The sequence below is a fragment of the Puma concolor genome, chromosome B1, assembly GCF_028749965.1.
Source record: "Puma concolor isolate L17-30 chromosome B1, mPumCon1.1.hap2, whole genome shotgun sequence".
Taxonomy (NCBI): Eukaryota; Metazoa; Chordata; class Mammalia; order Carnivora; family Felidae; genus Puma; species Puma concolor.
The window spans coordinates 145,243,096-145,264,205 of NC_141670.1; positions in this window are offsets into that span (position 1 = coordinate 145,243,096).

Below are 21,110 nucleotides of genomic sequence, written 5' to 3' on the forward strand. Positions count from 1 at the left end.
GAAACCACCTATTCCGTGGCTTTTGCATCCTCACAAGTTGATATTTGCTTCATGTAGGAACTTGGACTCCATATCTAGTAGTAGACAAATAGCATCCTTTTTATTTCATCGCATTCTATACCTTAATTATACTCATTACTCACGGGATCTCTCATTCATTCTCTCTGTGTCTCTCTTTTGCAACACAAAAGTAAAATGTGTTCCATATAGTAATCTAACGAGCAGATGTTATTTAAGAGTGAGGATAATGAGATTCTAGGTGTTTTTCCTCTCTTTGTTGCCAGTAGAACCATTTTATTTCCAAATAGGATTACTCAAATACCCATAACAGGGTTGCCAAACACTATTACTGCATCCTTCCCCCCAGCAAGGACTAATTACTGTCTCTGTAGCATTCTATTACATACTCAGCAATACTTGGTTCATAGTACTTCCCAGAAAAAAAAAAAAAAAAAAAAAGCACTGGAACAACAAAAGCAACAGAACATTAAGCTGAGAAATCATAAAGTGGTCCTGGAAATTATAAAACAGAAACCTTTGGCATCTGTACAAAATATTACCAGTCATTCCTTCAGGACTTCATGGAGTCTAGACAACTCTACCCTCAGCCCAGTTCTCACAGCATTTCTACGGATAAATTCACAGTGTCCATGAGCTCACCAACAAAAATAAAATCCACGAGGAGACAAGGCACAATGACTAAGAAACAGCAGAAATAACAAAGAACAGAATCTTATCTGCAGAAACTTTATGTACTGGGATGTTCAGATACAGAATCTATGTAAATAAGATTAGTGATGTACAAATATGTTTAGGTACCGAAAATAAGCATGTTTAGTGTGTTTTGGAAATAATAGAGGGAGTTAGAAACATGAGCAAAGTACAAGAAACTATTTTTAAAAGAAATTTGAAAAAGAGCCAGATAGAACTTACAGAAATGTAGACTATAATCCTTTCAATTAAAAACTCTATGGACTGGTTAAACTGATTAGTCCAGCTAAAGAGAGATAACTCTGAATAAATGAGAGATAGCTCTAAGTAAATGCTGAGAGTACAGCACAAAGAGGTAAAGAAATAGAAAACATGGAAGAGAAGAAAGTTGAATATATGGAGGAAAGTGTGAGAAGGTCTACCATGCTCCTCATTAGATTTCCATAAGAAGATGGTAAACAGGCAATATTTTAACAGATAATGACTGAGAATGTTCCAGAATTTTTTAAAGACACACATCTTCAATTTCAGGAAGAACTGTGGACCCCAAATAAGGTAAATAAGAGGTATACCTGGCTGGCTCAGTCGGTGGATGATGTGAGTCTTAATCTCAGGGTTGTGAGTTCGAGCCCCACTTTAGGTGTAGAGATTACTTAAAAATAAAATATTTAAAAAATATATTTTCATACAAACAAAAACTGTCAGAATTTGTCATCAACAGACCATAACTAAAGAAAATTCTAAAGGTTGCCTTTAAGATAAAATGACTCCCAAAATGAATATTAGAAGTGAGATGGGGAGGTGCCTGGATGGCTCAGTCAGTTAAGCGTCTGACTTCAGCTCAGGTCATGATCTTGCAGTTCGCGAGTTCGAGCCCCGAATCAGGCTCTGTGCTGACAGCTCAGAGCCTGGAGCCTGCTTTGGATTCTGTGTCTCCCTGTCTTCTGCCCCTCCACTGCTTGCTCACTCTCTCTCTCACAATAAAAATAAACATTAAAAAATTTTTAAAAAGAAGTGAGAATGTTAAGCAGAGGAAATTATAAATATGTCGGTATTCTTTTAAAAGGGGGGTTGTATAAAATAATAATAAAGTCCAGTTGGCAGAGATAAACAAAAAGGAATTATCTGAAATACTAAATTATTTTATTTAATAGAGAAGAGGGTAAATATATTGATTAAAGTAATATAAAGAAAGATGTACCAGGCAGGTATTAACCAAAAGAAACGATGCAACTATATTAATATCAGACAGAATAGACTGACAAAAAGACAAAAATATCATTAGAGATATGCGAACATTTTTAAAGGTATAATTATGCAAAATGATAAAAAGTTCAATTCACACACATACATACATACTAGATAGAGATATACAATTCTGAACTTGTATGCACTAACGACATTGGTTAAAATATAAAAGGAAAAATTGATAGGCCTACAAAGAGAAGTTGATTAAAATTCTATCCTAATGAAAAGATTTTAATACAGCTCTCATTAACAAATCAAACAGACAAAAAAAGCAGTGAAGACGAAGAATTTAAAGCCTGATCTAATGTATATATGTAAAACTTTGCATCCAACATCACAGAAAACACATTCTTCTCAAAATATATAGAACATTATATTTGCAAATTCATAAAGCAAGTTTTAACATATCTGAATTGATGTAATTTAACCCACATCCCTGATCAGAATGCAGTTAAGTTAAATATCAATAATAAAATCAGGGGCACTTGGGTGGTTTAGTCAGTTGAGCATCCGACTCCTGATTTCAGCTCAGGTCATGATCCCAGAGTCCTGGGACTAAGCCGCACTTGGGACTTGGGATTCTCTCTCCCTCTCCTTTTGCTCCTTTCCCCCGCTCATGGGGGCGCTCTCCCTCTTTCTAAAATAAAAAAATTTTTAAATAATAAATTGATGTCACTTAAAAAATAATAACAAATATAAAATCATACTTGAAACCATTTATTTGGAAATAAAATACAAATTCATAGGTTAAGAAAGAAAATATAAATTAAAATAAATGTAAAAACATAAAAAAATTGTGGGATGCTGCTAAAATGATACTTTGGATGAAATCACCTAATTACTAAACTAAAAAAGAAGGTTAAGACCTAAATAAATGGAAATATGTATTATGTTCACGGATCTGAAGACCTCATATTAAGATGACAGTACAACCCAAAGCAAGATACTGATTCAGTACAATCCCTACCAAAATCCCAACAGTGTTTTTTGCAGTAATGGGAAAACCCATCCTAAAATGCATATGGAATTTTGGGTTAAGGGACCCAAACAACCTTGGGTTAAGAGACAAAACAACCTTGAAAAAGAAGAACAAAGTTGGAGAACTCGCTTTCTTCAAAACTTTCTACTACAAAACTAGAATACTCAAAACAGTCTATATAGACCAATGGAATAAAATCGAGAGCCCAAACTAAGCCCTCACAGCTATGGTTAATCGATTTTGGACAAGTGTGCCAAGACCATTCAGAGAGAGAAGTATAGTCTCTTCAATAAATGGTGCTGGGAAAACTAGGAAGACACATGCAAAAGAGTGAAGTCAAACTCTTACCTTATACAGTATACAAAAATTAACCCCCAAATGGACTAACGACTTGAATTTAAGAGCTAAAACTGTAAATCTCTCAGCAGAAAACACAGGGGCAGATCTGCATAACCTTGGATATAGCAATGGTTTCTTACATGGGACACCAAAAGCAGAGGCAACAAAGAAAAAATAGATAAATCAGACTTCGTAAAAATTACAAACCATTGTGCATCAAAGGGCACTATCTATCAAGACAGTGAAAAGACAACCCACAAGATGGGAAAAATATTTGCAAGTCATGTATCTGATAAGAGTATGATATTCAGCATATGTGTTTTAAAAAAAGACCTAGTACCACTCAACAACAAAAAGACAACCCAATTAGAAAATAGGCAGAGGGCTGTGGATAACAGTTTTGTGGTCCTCAAAAAGCTAAATGTAAACTTACTGTATGGGCCAGCAACTCCACTCCTACATATATACTCAAAAGAACTGAAAACATGGACCCAGATAGTTGTACACCAATATTCATAACAGCATTATTCATTATAAACAAAAGGTGAAAACAAACCAAGTGTCCATCAACAGACAAGTGGATAAACAAAATGTGATATATACATGTAACGGAATGCTATTCAGCCATAAAAGGAAATGCTATACGTGCTACACTATAGATGAACCTTGAAAATATTATGGTAAGTAAAATAAGCCAAATACAAAAGGACAGATTTTGTATGACTCCACCTTTAGGAAATATAGGTTGGAGATCCAATGTAGGTTGGAGATCACTAGGGACTTGGGGGACAGAGGAACAGTTATTCCCTAATGGGTGCCCTTCTGCTTGAGAGGATGAAAATTTTGGAACTAGATAGTGGTAATGGTGGTAGAACATTGTGAACATAATCAACTCCCCTGAATTTTACACTTAAAAATGGTTACAGTGGCAAATTTTATATGTTTTCTGCTACAGCTTTTAAAAGTTAAAAAATGCAACAACAAAAAAAGGTTGATACTTGTGATGAGCACAAGGTGTTGTAAGGAGGTGTTGAATCACTATATTGTACACCTGAAACTAATATTACACTGTATGTTAACTGGAACTTAAATAAAAAGTCTAAGAAAAAGAAAATTAATGAGCTAAGAATCCAACAACAAATTAGAAAATGGCCACTTATATAAACCCCCCTCCCCAAAGAAGGATATTTTTCATGTTGAGCAAAAGAAGCCAGACTCCCAAGCATATATACTCTGTACTTTCACTTGGGCAAAGCTTTGACACGGGCAAAACTAATTTCTAGTGATAGATGTCAGAATGTGGTTACATGGGGATAATTGATGGAAAGAAGGCCTAAGGAAGCCAGCTGGGAGGCAGGAAATGTTCTATACCTTCATCTGGGGGTGGACACGTGGATCACATAAGTAAAACTTCCATGAGCTGTGTACTTCAGGATGTGCACTTTGCTGTGTGCATTATGCAATAGTCTCCCCCTAATCCAGTTTCATTTTCTGCAGTTTCAGTTACCCATGGTCAGCCACAGTCTGGAAGCAGAGTTTCCTCCTTCTGACAAATCCAGAAGGTCGGTAGTAGACTAATTCTACATCCCAATGCCTATGTCATTCATCTCACTTCCTCTCATCACATAGGCACTTTATCATCTCACATTACCCCAAGGGTGAGGACAGTACAATAAGATATTCCGAAAGAGAGAGATCACATTCACATTACTTTTCTTACAGTATATTATTATAATTGTTCTATTTTATTATTATATTGTTAGTCTCTTGCTGTGACTAATTTATAAATTAAACTTTATCATACATATGTACGTATAGGAAAAAAACATAGCATGTGTAGGGTTTGGTACTATTTATGGTTTCAGGCATCCACTGAGGGTCTTGGAACATATCCCCAATAGATAAGAGGGTAACTGCTATCCACTAAGAGAAAAGCAAGAAACATGAGCATTTTCCATCAGGAAAATAATCCTGGAGAATTCTCTCCCCCATCATCATATATAGAAATGAGGGTCCAGGGAGCCCTAGGATGTCCAAAGGTCTGCAGACTTTCCTCTATACTTCTTTTGTGACACTCCTCCAGGGGAGGGATATTTAAAATATTCAACAACCAGTAAGGCAATAACCAAATCAGGAAAACGGCCAGCCAGATTGCAACAACAGGGTTCTGGGGCCCCCTGGCCATGCCAGGCATACCCCTTTAGTTGGTGGGAGGGACAGTTTCAAGGAAGTGGTTAGGGCAGTCAGAGTACCATGGCCACTCAGGATTGTTCAAAGCAGAGGCTATTTACCAAAAAACCCAGTGTTTCGACAATAATTGTGGTCTTTAACTGTGCTTGCTGGCTGAATATCATCTCTCTCCCTCACCCACAGGATCTCCCAACAGACATCCCTCCACAATGTCACAGGTGGCTTTTTGAAAACTGCCGTCCGTGTTGTCTGCAAGCCAGAATAATAACAATAAGGGGTAAGGCGTGACGCCAGTAATCAACAAGAACATCACTTGGTCAGTAGCATGAGGACAATGCCAGGTAAGGGCTTACAAATAATACTGCTGAGGTGGCTGCCCTCAGGAGGTTATGGCCCAATGGATGGACGGGTCCCTGAGATCCAGCAGGCTGATAGATATGAGGACTAGTACGTTAGACACATTCAAAGGAAGATGGAAGAGATCTCAGCTGTTACTTTTGGAGAATGGTGGGCCATAGGCTATGAAGGAGTAGATGAGATGTGGAGATAGGCTGCGGGTAAGAGTGGAGACAGTGCATTAACTATGGACAGCAATCTAAATGGACTTAGCCAAATCAAGTCAACTGTGTATTTATCACCGTCTGCCCCGTGATTTGTTCCCACCTATCCCTATTCTGTCCCTACACCTACAGGCTACAGTTGGGGGTGGGTTCAACTAGCAGAAAGCACTGATTGGGGCTAGGGTGGGAGGCAGGGAGGGAAAAGTCAGGGTAATTTCCCTCTCCTCTGTCTCCTAGGGAGTATCTGTATTTTTTCCTTCACTTTCAGCTCCCATCAGGCAGCCCTGGTACAATTCCTACTTCCATCAGACTCGGGTTCCTGTTATGAGTAATTCCTGTGGTTTGGATGTGGGAAGGGCTTTCCTGCTACTAATCTCTTATCCTCATATCCTCTGCTTGGCTCTCAGTTCTTCCATCACCTCTGTAATCTGTTCTTGCATTAAGATCTCTCAGTTTTAACATGCTTAGTGTGGCTACTGTTTTCCTGGTTGGGCCTTAACAGACACATATGTTACTTATGACCTAGCATTTCCCTGGCAGGGTATAGAAATCCAGAGGAATTCTCACCCATAAGGGGAGATATGTATGAGGATATTTGTCGCAGCATTATTAGTGGTATTGGTGAATTGAGGGTGATGTGTGTGTCTATTTGTGTGATGCAGATCCATAAAATGGATGAAGAGCTAGGCATCAATTAGAAGCAACAGTCTAGATATATACTCAGGAACATGGTTAGACTTTTTAAAATATCATGCTGGGTTAAGAAAGAGAGGGAAGTTTGTTGTTTTTTTTTTTTTTACTACAGTATGATTTATATAAATTAAAATGCATGCATACAAAACAAAAATATTTTACAAGCACTCTTACAGAGAGAAGGGTATACTTCAACACTTAGGAATGGTTGCTTCTGGAGAAGGCAGAGGAATAGAAGTGGAGAATGGAGAAGAAAAGGAACGTATGAATGAATGAATGAATGAATGAATGAATGAATACAAGCGGGCCTTGCACACCCAATTGATAATGGAATGTCCTGGATTAAAGAGTAAGATTAACCAATGTGCTACACCTGAAGTTGAAAAAAAAAAAAAGCGTTACTAGGTGGCACTGAGACATAATTTCAAAGGACACACTGTAGATTGTGAAATGTTGAAACAGTAACTGCTCCAAAGCCAGGTTAGTTTGTGGTAATAAGAGCAAGAACATGGGAAAGATGGTGAAGGAAGGAGCCAGAGCTCGTGACAAGTACTGCATAAAGCAGGGGTGCTGTTGAAATTCCATGGCAATTTTATGTGAGCCCAGCTTGAAGAGGATTCTAGGTCTCCTGATTTTCTTGTCAGTTGCATTTAGATGTATTAATGTCCCCAAAAAATCCTGGTCCGTGGCTTTTAAGGGTCAACTACAGCCTCAAAGGCTGGGCCACTTTTTCAAGTGGGGCTCAGATTATGATCAATACGTGCCCTAAAAAAAAATTAGAAACAAGGAGCAGTGGAGTGTGTTAGGGGGGACTTGAGTTCTCATCAGTGTAATTAAATTAAAATATGACAATAATAAAAAAGAAATATTTAACCTTGACATTGGGTTTTACTTTCCCTTGCTTGTATTTTTAGAGTTGGTATGACTTCCTTGGTTCAAAAGCATTCAAGTTCTGGAAGATTCTTTTGTAAAAGGTTGTAGGAATACTTGAAAAATGACCCTATGTAGAGCCCCTGATATAATCAATATCAGTTAAAAACCATATTGTGTCTGTTGTTCAATAAGCTTCAAGTGAGCATTGCCCTTCTCTTTACAAATGGAGATGTTAAAGTATGTTTTCTTCATTAAGTCTGGTGCTGGTCCAAACATAATTAACTGCCTCTCAGCAATTAACATATTTGATGGTGTTTACTTGGGCTTTTTCATATGTATACATAATGATGCTAAACAAATATTTGGGAAGTTGAACTGACTTTTCCCCCCCAGTTTGTGAAGCCAAAGAAGCAATTCAAATAAAATAATGCATTACTGACTCACTAAACTTATTAAGCTCATGTCTTAATGACATGAGATTAAGACAATCACTCAAACCCATGCCACCAATTAGTGGGGGAATCCCATCATGACTCAGAGCTCTTCACTGAGTCACTTGGCAAAAAGTTGACAAAGAAACCAAGCTAAAGAGTCAATATAATATAGTGGCTAAGCTGGGTGACCAACCTGGGTTTGAATCATAGCCCCACCATGTAATAACACTGGGCAAGTATCTACACCTCAGCAGTTTCTTCTTCAGGAAAACAGACTTAATAATATTCCACGTTATAAGGTTGTTATGTGGGAGCAGTACAGAAATAATCTAAAACTGTGCTGTCCAATAGAAATATAATGCAAGCCACAAATGTGAGCCATATATATAATTTAAAATTTTGCAATACTCATATTTAAAAATTAAAAAGAAACAGATACAATTAATTTTAATAATATATCTTATTTAACCCAATGAATCAAAATATTACTTTATTAACACACAATCAACATAAAAATATTAGTGAGATATGTTATGTTCTTTTTTTCATACTAAGTCTTTGAAATTTAAGCACATCTCAGTTTGGACTAGTCACAGTTCAATGCTTCTCAGCCACGTGGGGCTGGTGGCTACCATACCAGACAAGATAAAAATTCAGTATTTAGCCAAGTGCCTAGCACAAAGGAAGTACTCAAGGAATATTGGCTCAAAAACATTGCCTGGGTTTATCTGTAGGTGGATTGCATTTGATACTCAGTTATAAGGATAGAAAATATATGTTATTATCAAGTTTGAAATCTCATACTTTCATAAGTATGTGCCTCCATTTCAGTTATTCTTGTTCTGTTTACTCCAGGAAATAAGATGTTGCCCTTTTTTTCCCTTTGACGTGAGCAGAGTGTTGTCAGTCCTGGAGCTATTCAGATGAGGGACTTTCCCTGAGAACCAAGATAAGAAAGTAACCTCCATAAAGAATTTCACAGAATTTTTGTCCTAGTGAACAAATTAAATTTGGCTGAGTAGATACTTAATGTGCTCTGATTACCACTAGGGTACATCTGCGACCAAAATTATCATTTTATTTTATAGTGTTTTATATTATAATGTTATTTCTTTGAACCTGACATGAGTAAGCACTCTCTTTTTCTCCTTCCAATCACATCCCTCCTAGACTTCCTTGGGAATCTGGCCCTCAACAGGTGCAATAAATTCATTTGAATTGGCTCTACTCCATGCTGACCTCATAGTTGCCTTTACCAGCCGAATTCTTGGTGATCAGAGCTGAGCTAGGAACCCAGCCTTCTGCATGTGGCTGTCCTAAAGATAAGTGTGGGATGAGGGGTCAAATTCGCCAGGGCCCTGGCAGGATCCCTCAGCCAGTCCACAGAGCAGTGTATGACTGTCTTGGAAAGACCATACTCATATATGTAGAATGGTAGGAACAGATTCCCTGGGCTAGATCAAACACTGACAAAAGAGGGCAGGTAAAGGAGATTCCGTCCCTAGTCCCTGAAGGCGAGCCAGGCCAGGAAACACTAGCCTAACCCAACGTGACTTGGAGACATTCAGCCTCAACCCTGATGCAGAAGAATCTTTAGAGCCTTGGGAAGCACAGACCTAATAATGCCATAACCTTCCTTAAAACCTTCTACAGACGCCATTAGACACAGAATACATTCAGACTCCCCAGACTGGCATTCAGACCCCACATATCTGACCTGCTCGCATATTTCCCTTATTTCTCACTCCTTCTCCTCCAATGATATTTCCACTTTCTGCTCTTCCATCTCATACTCTTTCTTTCTTAATGTTGTTCATGTTGTACACTTTGGCTAAAAGTGTCTTAGTAGCGGGTCTCCACTACTGTCTCTGAAATCCTGACTCCAATCCCACACCTTTTAGAGATGGAATTTTTCTTTCCCCCTTCACCTCCAAGAGAGCTCTCTTCATAATATTTCTTCTATTAAGCATCAAGCATTTAACATTTTCAGTGGACATTACAGATGCTTCTTCAGTGATTATCCTACCCCTTCCCCACTCATTTTGGGAGAATGACTGAACTCAACTCTAATGAAGGACCCTGACTAGTATAAACCACTATAATCTTATTCCACATGTGACTGGCTCAGGTCTGGACAAGAACGCAGCTCCTGTCAATCAGTGCATGGCATTCCTTGGGGATATGACTCAGTTGGGCCAGTGTTCAATGCAAGTTCAATAGCTGGGGGGAAAGAAGACTTTTCTCATGCTCTCAGTGGCATTTATTATTACAATTTACAATTAATTTTTTAAATTTTTTAATGTTTTTATTTATTTTTGAGAGACAGAACATGAGCGGGGTGAGGGGGGGCGCTGCAGAGAGAGAGGAGAGACACAGAGTCTGAAGCAGGCTCCAGGCTCTGAGCTGTCAGCACAGAACCTGATGCAGGGCTCGAACCCACAAACCATGAGATCATGAACTGAGCTGAAGTCAGACGCTTAACTGACTGAGCCACCCAGGTGCCCCACAATTAATTTTTTATTCACTGAAAGTAGTTGAGGTGGTTGACTTCACCATTAAATCTGAGCTATTGGAGAGAAAGAAATCATTTACCATCCTACCTAGCTCCTTAGAGTGGTACCTTTCAAGGAGCTCTACAAATTGTGGTTGAATTCACGTTGAGTCTGTATGGACTTGGAGGACACACAGCAAACTCATCCATGGGCCCAAACTCCTGGGTATGTACTTAGAATGGTTGGATTTCTTCCAGGAAGCACAGAGAACTCCCATTAGATTCAATAAAAACTGACCATAAACAAGGCATATCATAGTCAAATTCACAAAATGCTCAGACAAGGAAAGAATCATGAAAGCGGCAAGGGAAAAAAAGTCCTTAACCTACAAGGGAAGACAGGTCAGGTTTGCAGCAGACTTATCCACAGAAACTTGGCAGACCAGAAAGGAGTGGCAGGATATATTCAATGTGCTGAATCGGAAAAATACGCAGCCAAGAATTCTTTATCCAGCCAGGCTGTCATTCAAAATAGAAGAGATAAAAAGTTTTCCAGACAAACAAAAATTAAAGGAGTTCGTGAGCACTAAACCAGCCCTGCAAGAAATTTTACGGGGGACTCTCTGAGGGGAGAAAAGACAAAGAAAAAAAAAAAAAAGACCAAAAGCACGAAAGACTAGAAAGGACCAGAGAACACCACCAGAAACTCCAACTCTATAGGCAACATAATGGCAATAAATTCCTATCTTTCAGTACTCCCTCTAAATGTCAGTGGACTCAATGCTCCAATCAAAAGACATAGGGTAACAGAATGGATACGAAAACAAGATACATCTATATGCTGTTTACAAGAGACCCGCTTTAGACCAAAAGAGACCCTCAGATTGAAAGTAAGGGGATGGAGAACCATCTATCATGCTAATGGTCAACAAAAGAAAGCCGGAGTAGCCATACTTATATCAGACAATCTAGACTTTAAAATAAAGACTGTAACAAGAGATGAAGAAGGGCATTATATCATAATTAAGGGGTCTATCCACCAAGAGGACCTAACAATTGTGAACATCTATGCTCCAAATGTGGAGCACCCAAATATTAAATCAATTAATCACAAACATAAAGAAATTCATTGATAATAATGCCATAATAGTAGAGGACTTCAACACCCCACTTACAGTAATAGAGAGATCATCTAAACAGAATATCAACAAGGAAACAATGGCTTTGAATGACACACTGGACCAGATGGACTTCACAGATATATTCAGAACATTTCGTCCTAAAGCAGCGGGATACACATTCTTCTCCAGTGCACATGGAATGTTCTCCAGAATAGATCACATGCTGGGACACAAAGCAGCCTTCAACAAGTACAAAAAGATCAAGATCATACTGTGAATATTTTCAGACCACAATGCTATGAAACTTGAAATCAACCACAAGAAAAAATTTGGAAAGATAACAAATAGTTGGAGACTAAAGACCATCCTACTAAAGAATGAATGGGCTAACCAAGAAGTTAAAGAGGAATTAAAAAGTATATGAAAGCCAATGAAAATGATAACCACAGCCCAAAACCTCTGGGATACAGCAAAGGCAGTCATGAGAGGGAAGTATTTAGCAATCCAGGACTTCCTAAAGAAGGAAGAAAGGTCTCAGATACACAACCTAACTTTACACCTAAAAGAGCTGGACAAAGAACAGCAAATAAAACCCAAAACCAGCAGAAGACCGGAAATAATAAAGATTAGGGCAGAAATCAATGCTATTGAAACAAAAAACAAAACAAAACAAACAAACAAACAAAACAGTAGAACAGATCAATGAAACCAGAAACTGGTTCTTTGAAAGAATTAACAAAATTGAAAACCCCTAGCCAGTTTGATCGAAAAAGAAAAAAGAAAGGACCCAAATAAATAAAATCAAGAATGAAAGAGGAGAGATCACAACCAACACAGCAGAAATACAAACAATAATAAGAGAATATTACACACAATTATATGCCAATAAAATGGCAATCTGGAATAAATGCACATATTCCTAGAAACACATAAACTACCAAAACTGAAACAGGAAGAAATAGAAAATTTGAACAGACCCATAACCAGTAAAGACATCAAATTAGTAATCAAAAATCTCCCAAAACACAAGAGTCCAGGGCCAGATGGCTTTCCAGGGGAATTCTATCAAACATTTAAAGAAGAGTTAACACCTATTCTCTTGAAGCTGTTCCAAAAAATAGAAATGGAAGGAAAACTTCCAAAGTGATTCTACGAGGCCAGCATTACCTTGATTCCAAAACTAGATAAAGACCCCACTAAAAAGGATATGGAACTAGAGGGTATTATGCTAAGCCAAATTAGTCAGAGAAAGACAAATATCATATGGCTTCACCTATATGAGGACTTTAAGATACAAAACAGAAGAACATAAGGGAAGGGAAACAAAAATAATATAAAAACAGGGAGGGGGACAAAACAGAAGAGACTCTTAAATATGGAGAACAAACAGAGGGTTGTTAGAGGGGTTGTGGGAGGGGAGATGGGCTAAATACGTAAGAGGCATTAAGGAATCTACTCCTGAAATCATTGTTGCAGTATATGCTAAATAACTTGGATGTAAATTAAAAAATAAATAAACTTTAAAAAAAAGAATGGTTGAGTTTTATTTTCTGTGATACTGACAATACATGGAACAGGACTGGGACAGTCAGATATCAAAAAGACTAAAATTTCAATAATAATAAAATAAAAGACTAAGATTAACTGAGTCATACATACCTTTGCTGTTATTCATACCAAGTCAAGCCAACTTTTACTTTAAATGTAGACCCTATCGGGCCATGGAAGTTTATAACCTTGTTTTTACATCATCGTTGTTCATCTCATGACTTGAAATAAATATATGAAAAAGTTCCAGACTTGGGCAAGGCCATAAGACATCTCAATTACTACAGAAACGAAAGAACCTAGGTAATTGTGCTTATTCCTTTAATGTCTGTTTGACTTCATTATTTTCCCTTTAAAATTCTTGTGATAACTCTAAAGTGACTTAAACCTGAAAAGCCAGTCTGACAGGTTTCTATTGGTTTGGGACAGTTAATTAAATTGTTCTTTAATCTCTCCAAACTGTTTCATATATGTACAAAATTCAAACCCACTTGGTTTTGGTGTCTGAGCTTATAGAAGAGTGTTAACAGCACGTGTGTTGGTATCAGGCTGCCTAGATTTGAATTCTGGCTGTACTATTTAGTAGCTCTCCAACCTCAGGGAAGTGATCTAACCTCTCTATGCCTCAGTCTCCTCATCTGTAAAAATGAGAATAGCACTTACCTCACTGGGTTTTGTGAAGATTAAGTTGTCACATGAAAAGTGCTTAGAACAGTGCATAACATGTAGTTAAGCTCCCGGTCATTATTAGGGCTATAATTCAGAGCATTTCTGAACTAGAGGTTCTCAATGAATTTTAGTGATCTCTGCTTCTAAAGAAGATCTCTGCTTCTAAATAGAAGTGCTCAATGAATTTTAGTGATCTCTGCTTCTGGAGACTCCCAGGCCAGCTTTGTACAGCAGGAGATGGTGACGAGCTGGTAATATGAAAATGAAAACCATTTTCTTTTCTCTCAATTAGTTGACAATCTCTCCTGTGCCCTTAACTGAGAATCCATATCTGTCATGCCCAGTTACTAGCTCATGATCTCGGGCAAGTTATTTAGTCTCTCGGAGATTTCCCCACTTTTTTTTTTTTTTTTTTGAAACGTAAAATGGGGCTATAATTCGTACCTCACAGGGTTAGTGTGAAGGAAGGAAGATATGGAGAGTGCGTACCACTGTCCCTGGTGGATGACAGAGGCTTCCCTCCTCCTAATGTCCACCTGAAGTTCATCAAGAATAAAGAGCTTGAAACTGTATTTTTAAAACTATTTCCCTGACAGGAGTGGGCACCTTTACAGAAGAGGTCTGAGTGCAGCTGCGACAGTCAGTCAGTCAGCCTTTGGCTTTTACACCCAACCAGATGATATGCCTTCAGGCTCAGAGCCTTCAAAGCTCTACACTTGATCTTTATCTGTGTTGGTCCAGGCTCTTCATTCAGAAAGCTTATAAGGCAGCTTTGACTAAAGGTGACTTCCTTGTTTGGTCAATAAATTCGCCATAAAGAAATAGTATCACAAAGGTGAATGTTACTTCAAAATATGGAGAATAAATCTGTAGAAGAAAACAAGGAAAAGACATCTCAGATGCAAGCAGCTGAGACTGCATTTATTTATTTATTTATTTATTTTTATTTATTTTAAGAGAGAGAGCGCACAGAGAAGGGGCAGAGAGAGTGAGGGAGAGAGAGAATCCCAAGCAAGCTCAGCACTGTCACCACAAAGCCCTACTCAGGGCTCAAACTCACAAACCCGTGAGATCATGACCTGAGCTGAAATCAAGAGCCCGTCACTCAACGGACTGAGCCACACAGGCACCCCTGAGAATGCTTTTAAAAGGAACCTTAGTCTCTTAAAGGACGTCGAAGCAGCAGAAAAGCCCCTACAGATCCAGATTCACCCAATTCCACCACCAGAGGTAGTTTCTCTTGAGACTCTTTACTGGGCATCAGTAGAAGACTATATTCCCAAATGGAACAGTTTCTTTCAGGAAGAGCACCACATCCTATCAGTGTTGGAAATGAAAATAAAGCAGAAAATGCCATCCAAAATGAGGCACGGTGATCACTTCTTCACATACTCGTTCAAAAAAAAAAAAAAAACCTGTTTAGTACAGCTGAATGTTAAAGAATATGCAGGACATTTCAGGAACTATAGGAATCGAATATGTTCATATTGTCCCATTATCCCCTCAATGACAGTGAAGTTATGAGTGACTGCCGACAAGCCTCAAGTTACCGCTTTGAGACCTACTACTACCTCAAGGTCATGAATTTGCTTTCTGCCAAACCCATGAAAGTGTTAAAAGTTTATATTGACAAGTGAACTGTTAATTAAATGAGTTGCTAAAAGTTAAATAAATAAAAAGTAAGTAAAAATAAAAACTATTCCCTTAAAATGAAACTTATCTTAAGTTAGCTTTACTATTTAAATCAGCCACAAGACAATTTTAAGGACTAACATTCCCTAAAATAAAATAAGGCTGGGGCATCATTTAAAAACTATTCATTTAAACAAATTCCATGATCCATTGTACATAAAATGGAAACTACTTACACATACACACACATAAATATTTTAACTACTGTTTAATTGAACTTATAATTGGGCATTTTAAAAGAAAGATTCTGAGTTATTTCATTTTGTACATGGTAAGCATTTCTGTGTGTCAGCTTTTTAAGGAGGCATAAAAACAACTTGTCTTATCTGAGGGAGGCTTCTTGCCTTTTGTAAAGTTTGATAGGAGAGCGCTGGCAAGTTTTGTCCCTCCTTGTAAACCTAGTTTCTGTTCTCTACAGAATACTTCAGAACGGTAATGATATTTATGGAACGCATATAGTGGCAGACACTTTATATGCTTCATCTCGTTTAATCCTTGAAATATCTCTATGAGGTAAGTACTATCTATTTTTCCCATTTTATAGATGAAGAAATAAGACACACAGGGGTTAAATAATTTGCCTAAGATCACACAGCAACTAAATAAGGGAAGCAGGATTCAAACACCAATGGGCTTCAGAGTCCACTGACAATATTGAACTTTATCTAAGCCCTATGCTCCCAGAAAATATCTGTGGTATCTCCTGACCTTCCTGCATAGCCTCAAAGGACCCCCTGTCCAGCAGAGATAAGACCCTCCCTCAGGACTCCTGTTTACCTGCCTTGACAAAACCCCAGATCCCTTTTTTTTTTTTTTTCCTCATTCTCCCTTCATGAGTGAGCATTTTCCCCATTGCAATAGCCAGAATAAATTCATCTTCTTAATTGTCTGGTGCATTTTCACACCACAAACTTATCCACCTATAGTCAAGGTTGCCAATACCTGAGAAAATAAAATCCATTTCAGAGGTTCCTAAACTATTGTCAGGTAATCTCTCAATCTCTCTCTCTCTCTCTCTCTCTCTCTCTCTCTCTCTCTCTCTCTCTCTCCGTTTATTTTTTGAGAGAGAGGCATGGAAGGGGCAGAGAGAGGAGAGAATCTCAAGCAGACTTAACTGACTGAGCCACCCAGGCGCCCCAGGTAATGACTGTTTTGGTGGAGTGGCCCCCATACATTTTATCCATCCTTTCATAAGCATTTCAGAAATTTTTACCACAGGGAGAGAAGGTAGATCTCTGACAAGATATGAGGTGCGGTCAGTTCACAGAAAACTAAGACTATTAAAGTGATAGTTGTTGCTAAAATAGAGAGCTCGAACAGATTTGAGGTTTTGAAAATAGAACTTCTTTCCCCCCATCGATCAGTCTCTCCCCACCCTCCCCCTCGCCACTCCTTCTGTCGCCTCTCAAAATGTCATCAAATGTGAACCTTCTCAATAGAAAGCTTTCGCAAAATCCCCCATCAGCATTTATGAGCCTCTGCTTTGTACCACAGCACACATACTTCCTCAGGTATAGAAGTAAGTAAAGCCCATGGCTTGATCTCATAGAGCCCACACAGAATTAGAGCTCAAATCTAGTTGTACCTTATCCTGGAGCTTACCAAAAGCACATTGGATGAAGGCAGCTGAATAGAAAGTGCTCTATAATATATTGTAATATGTTATATTATATATGAAACGTATATGTCTCTTTCAAAGCTAATAAGTCTTTTGCCATCTTTACAACCCAGGAATGTCTTTCTTAAGGGCCTGGGAGCCATCTCTTTGATAAGTAATCATCGAGAAAGATAGCATTCCTCTCTCCCAGTTTCTGTGGGATGGTAGGAGCAGATGCCCGGCTCCAGGCTGTAAAACTACTTCCTGTCCTAAAGATACAAGAAGTCTTATTTTTCCTTTGGATGAGGGCAACTGCTAACACAGATGGCCACTCAATTACCAAGTGAATTTAGGGTGTACTGTGTATGACAAATGGTGCTGTCAAGTCCTCTGACTTGAGGACTAGTTGTTGTTCATCTCGAGGACATGTGTGGAATACATTATATCCGCCTGGGGATACAAAAGGGTGAGATTTTTTCCCCTGTTTAGTTGACTGTCTGTGATGCACGTCGCATTCTGGCTTAATGATTAGTCAGTAATAAAACTGTTCTTTCTCTACCCTTTTGTGGAGAGAGCTTGGCTGGCAGAAGATTTCACTTTTAATTACATCCCCCCAACATCATCAGAACCTGGAAAGACAGGGCATGACTGAGTTATACACCCCTGGGGGTGGGGCCAGTCATCCAAGGATCAAGCCTGAATGTTTCAGGACATGCCCATCATCAGTGGTCCAGAGAGACCCTGGGCATGTGGAGGAGGCCAGGAACACTGTTCTTTAAGTGCAAACGTGTGGGGCTGGGGGTGGGGTGGTGAGGGCAAATACCAGTTTGAAGATCCATTGAAGGGAGACTACAAAAAAGCACAGTCATGACCCAACCTTGAAGGACTATGGTCTAGCCTGCTGTGCTTCTCATACTTTAATATGCTCATGGATGATAGGTGGTTCGTTCAAATGCAAATTCTGGTTCATTTGGTCCAGAGCAGGGCCTGAGCTTCTCTATGTCTAACCATCTTCCAGATGGTTCTGGGGCTGCCTGTTCTGGGACCCTACTTTGAGTAGCAAGAGGTTAGAGGAAGAGAGTGAATGGTATGGCAGGGAGGAAAATGAAGCAGGACACAGGTCTGGACTGGGGAATGGGGAAGCCAGCTGAAAGGCCACAGGAGGAAACCACTTGATGAGTTTGAAGATAAGTATATACCCACAGTCACCATTACCTATGTTACAGCATTACGTGCCATAAACATATCCATACTCTCCAGAAGTTTCCTCCCACCCTCTTTATTATTATTTACGTGTGTGTGTGTGTGTGCCTGAAATAAGAATACTTAACATAAGATCTACCCTTGTAGCAAAATTTTAAATATACATTACAGTATTGTTACCTATAAAGACTATGCTACAGGTAGATCTCTGGTACTTATTCATCTTGCATAAGTGCACCTTTATAGCCTTTAACTAATACCTCCCTGTTGTCCCCTGCCCACAGCTCCCGGTAACCACTATTCTACTCTTTGCTTGTGAGTCTGACAGTTTTAGACTCCTCATATAAGTGGTATCATGTAGTTATTTGTCCTTCTGTGACTAGCACATTTCACTTAGCATAATACCCTCTATGTCCATCCATGTTGTGTCAAATGTCAGGATTTTATTTTTCTTTTTTAAGGCTGAGTAATATAATATTCATTGCGTGAGTATGCCACATTTTCTTTATCCATCCAGACATTGATGGATATTTAGATTGCTTCCATGTCTTGGCTATTGTGAATAGTGCTGCAGTGAACACAGGGGTGCGTGTATCTCTTTGAGACCCTAATTTCCATTCCTTTTAATACATACTTAGAAATGGGAATCCTGGAATCATGCAATAAGTTCTAATTTTTATTTTTTTATTAAAAAAATTTTTAGTGTTTGTTTATTTTTGAGACAGAGAGAGCGTGAGCAGGGGAGGGATAGAGGGAGAGGGAGACACAGAATCTGAAGCAGGCTCCGCGCTCCAGGGTGTCAGCACAGAGCCCGACGTGGATCTCGAACTCATGAAACGCGTGATCATGACCTGAGCCGAAGTTGGACACTTAACCGACGGAGCCATCCAGGCGGCCCTATTTTTTATGTTTTGAGGAACCTCCATACTGTTTTCCACAGTGGTTGCACCAATTTACATTCCCACCAATAGTGCACAAGTGTTCTCTTTTTTCCACATCCTCACCAACACTTGTTATTTTTCTGTTTTTTGGTTTTTGTTTTTGTTTTTTTGATAATGGCCAAGGACCTTCATTCTTAAATGTGCAGTTTCGTTTTTAGGTTTCACACACAGATATTAGTATGCCAGATAGTTCCCTCAGGGTTGTCACCTATTGTTAAAGAGTTTGGAACTAATTCCACAATGTCACCCAGCATAGGTTAAAGAATAGGTTTTATTAGTGAAAAAGAGAACTCACAACATCAGGGTCAAGGCTGGTGGACAGTGTGAAGCTTCTGTTCTAGAGGAGAAAGCTACTCCCCACCACCCCTTCTTTCTCTACCCCCACTCCTCTCACCACCAGAATAAATCTCCCTTTTTGTAGGACAAGTGTGAGAAAGTGGCCTAGTTTGTAAAGGAGTAAACATATGGCACAGTGCCAGGCCTTCTGGATTTAAGATTTTGTCTCTCTCTAGAGTGGGAGAGAGCCAAAGCATAAGAGACTGTTGAGAACTGAGAACAAACTAAGGGTTGATGGGGGGTGGGAGGGAGGAGAGGGTGGGTGATGGGTATTGAGGAGGGCACCTTTTGGGATGAGCACTGGGTGTTGTATGGAAACCAATTTGACAATAAATTTCATATATAAATAAAAAAATATATAAATAAAAAAAAAGATTTTGTCTCTCTCTCTTCTCTCTCTCTCTTTAAAAAAAATTTTTTTTTTAATGTTTATTTATTTTTGAGAGAGAGAGACAGAGTGCGAGTAGAGGAGGGGCAGAGAGAGAGGGAGACACAGAATCTGAAGCAGGCTCCAGGCTCTGAGCTATCAGCACAGAGCCTGATGTGGGGCTCAAACCCATGCACCGCAAATCATGACCTGAGCTGAAGTCAGATGCTTAACCAACTGAGCCACCCATGTGCCCCTCTCTCATTCTTTTAAGATTGTATTTTTAAGTAATCTTTGCACCTGATGTGGGGTTCAAACTCACACCCCCAGGATCAGGAGTCGCATGTTGTACTGACTGAGCCAGCCAGGCTCCCCAGAGTTTTGCCTCTTTATTGGAGTTGATTAGGAATGCCAGCTGCCCTGTACCTGGCGATCCTGAGGACCTGTGGGATAGTCTCCCATGAGGAGGTAAGGAAAGCTGAGAGGAAGTTGCCGTCTCATGGGTGCTGTCTCTGCTGAGACAATGAGGGAGCTTCTGGGGTCCCTGCTGACCCCAGGTGAACACACATTCTTGGATTGTCCTGCTTCTTATACAACAGAGAATGTACTTATAACTGGTTATCCCTTTTATCTTCTCCCTGGGGAAGAAAGGAGCTAGCACTTTCTAGAATTGTTTTACCATCACTGAATTTGCAAAAGATCGTATTCAAAGAGTGATTATCACTCAAATAAAATGGCATATGAGAAAGAAAAAAACAACCCTTGGGGGTATATGATATCTATACATCTCTTCCGTATTCTCCCCCATTGTCTCATGAAAGTCCCACGTGAGATGTGTTTTTTCACGGAAGTGAAATTCACGTAACATAAAGCTAACTATTTTAAAGCGCACAATTCAGTGACATCAGTATCTAGTTCCAAAATTTCATTGTTGTACAACAGTGTGATATCTAGTTCCAAAACTTCATCATCCCAAAAGAAAACCCTGTGCCCACCAAGCAGTCACTCCTTATTTCCTCCTCCCCCTGTCCCTGACAACTGCCAATCTTTTTTCTGTCTCTGTGAATTTACTTATTCTGGATATCTCACATAAATCGAATCATATGCTATGTGACCTT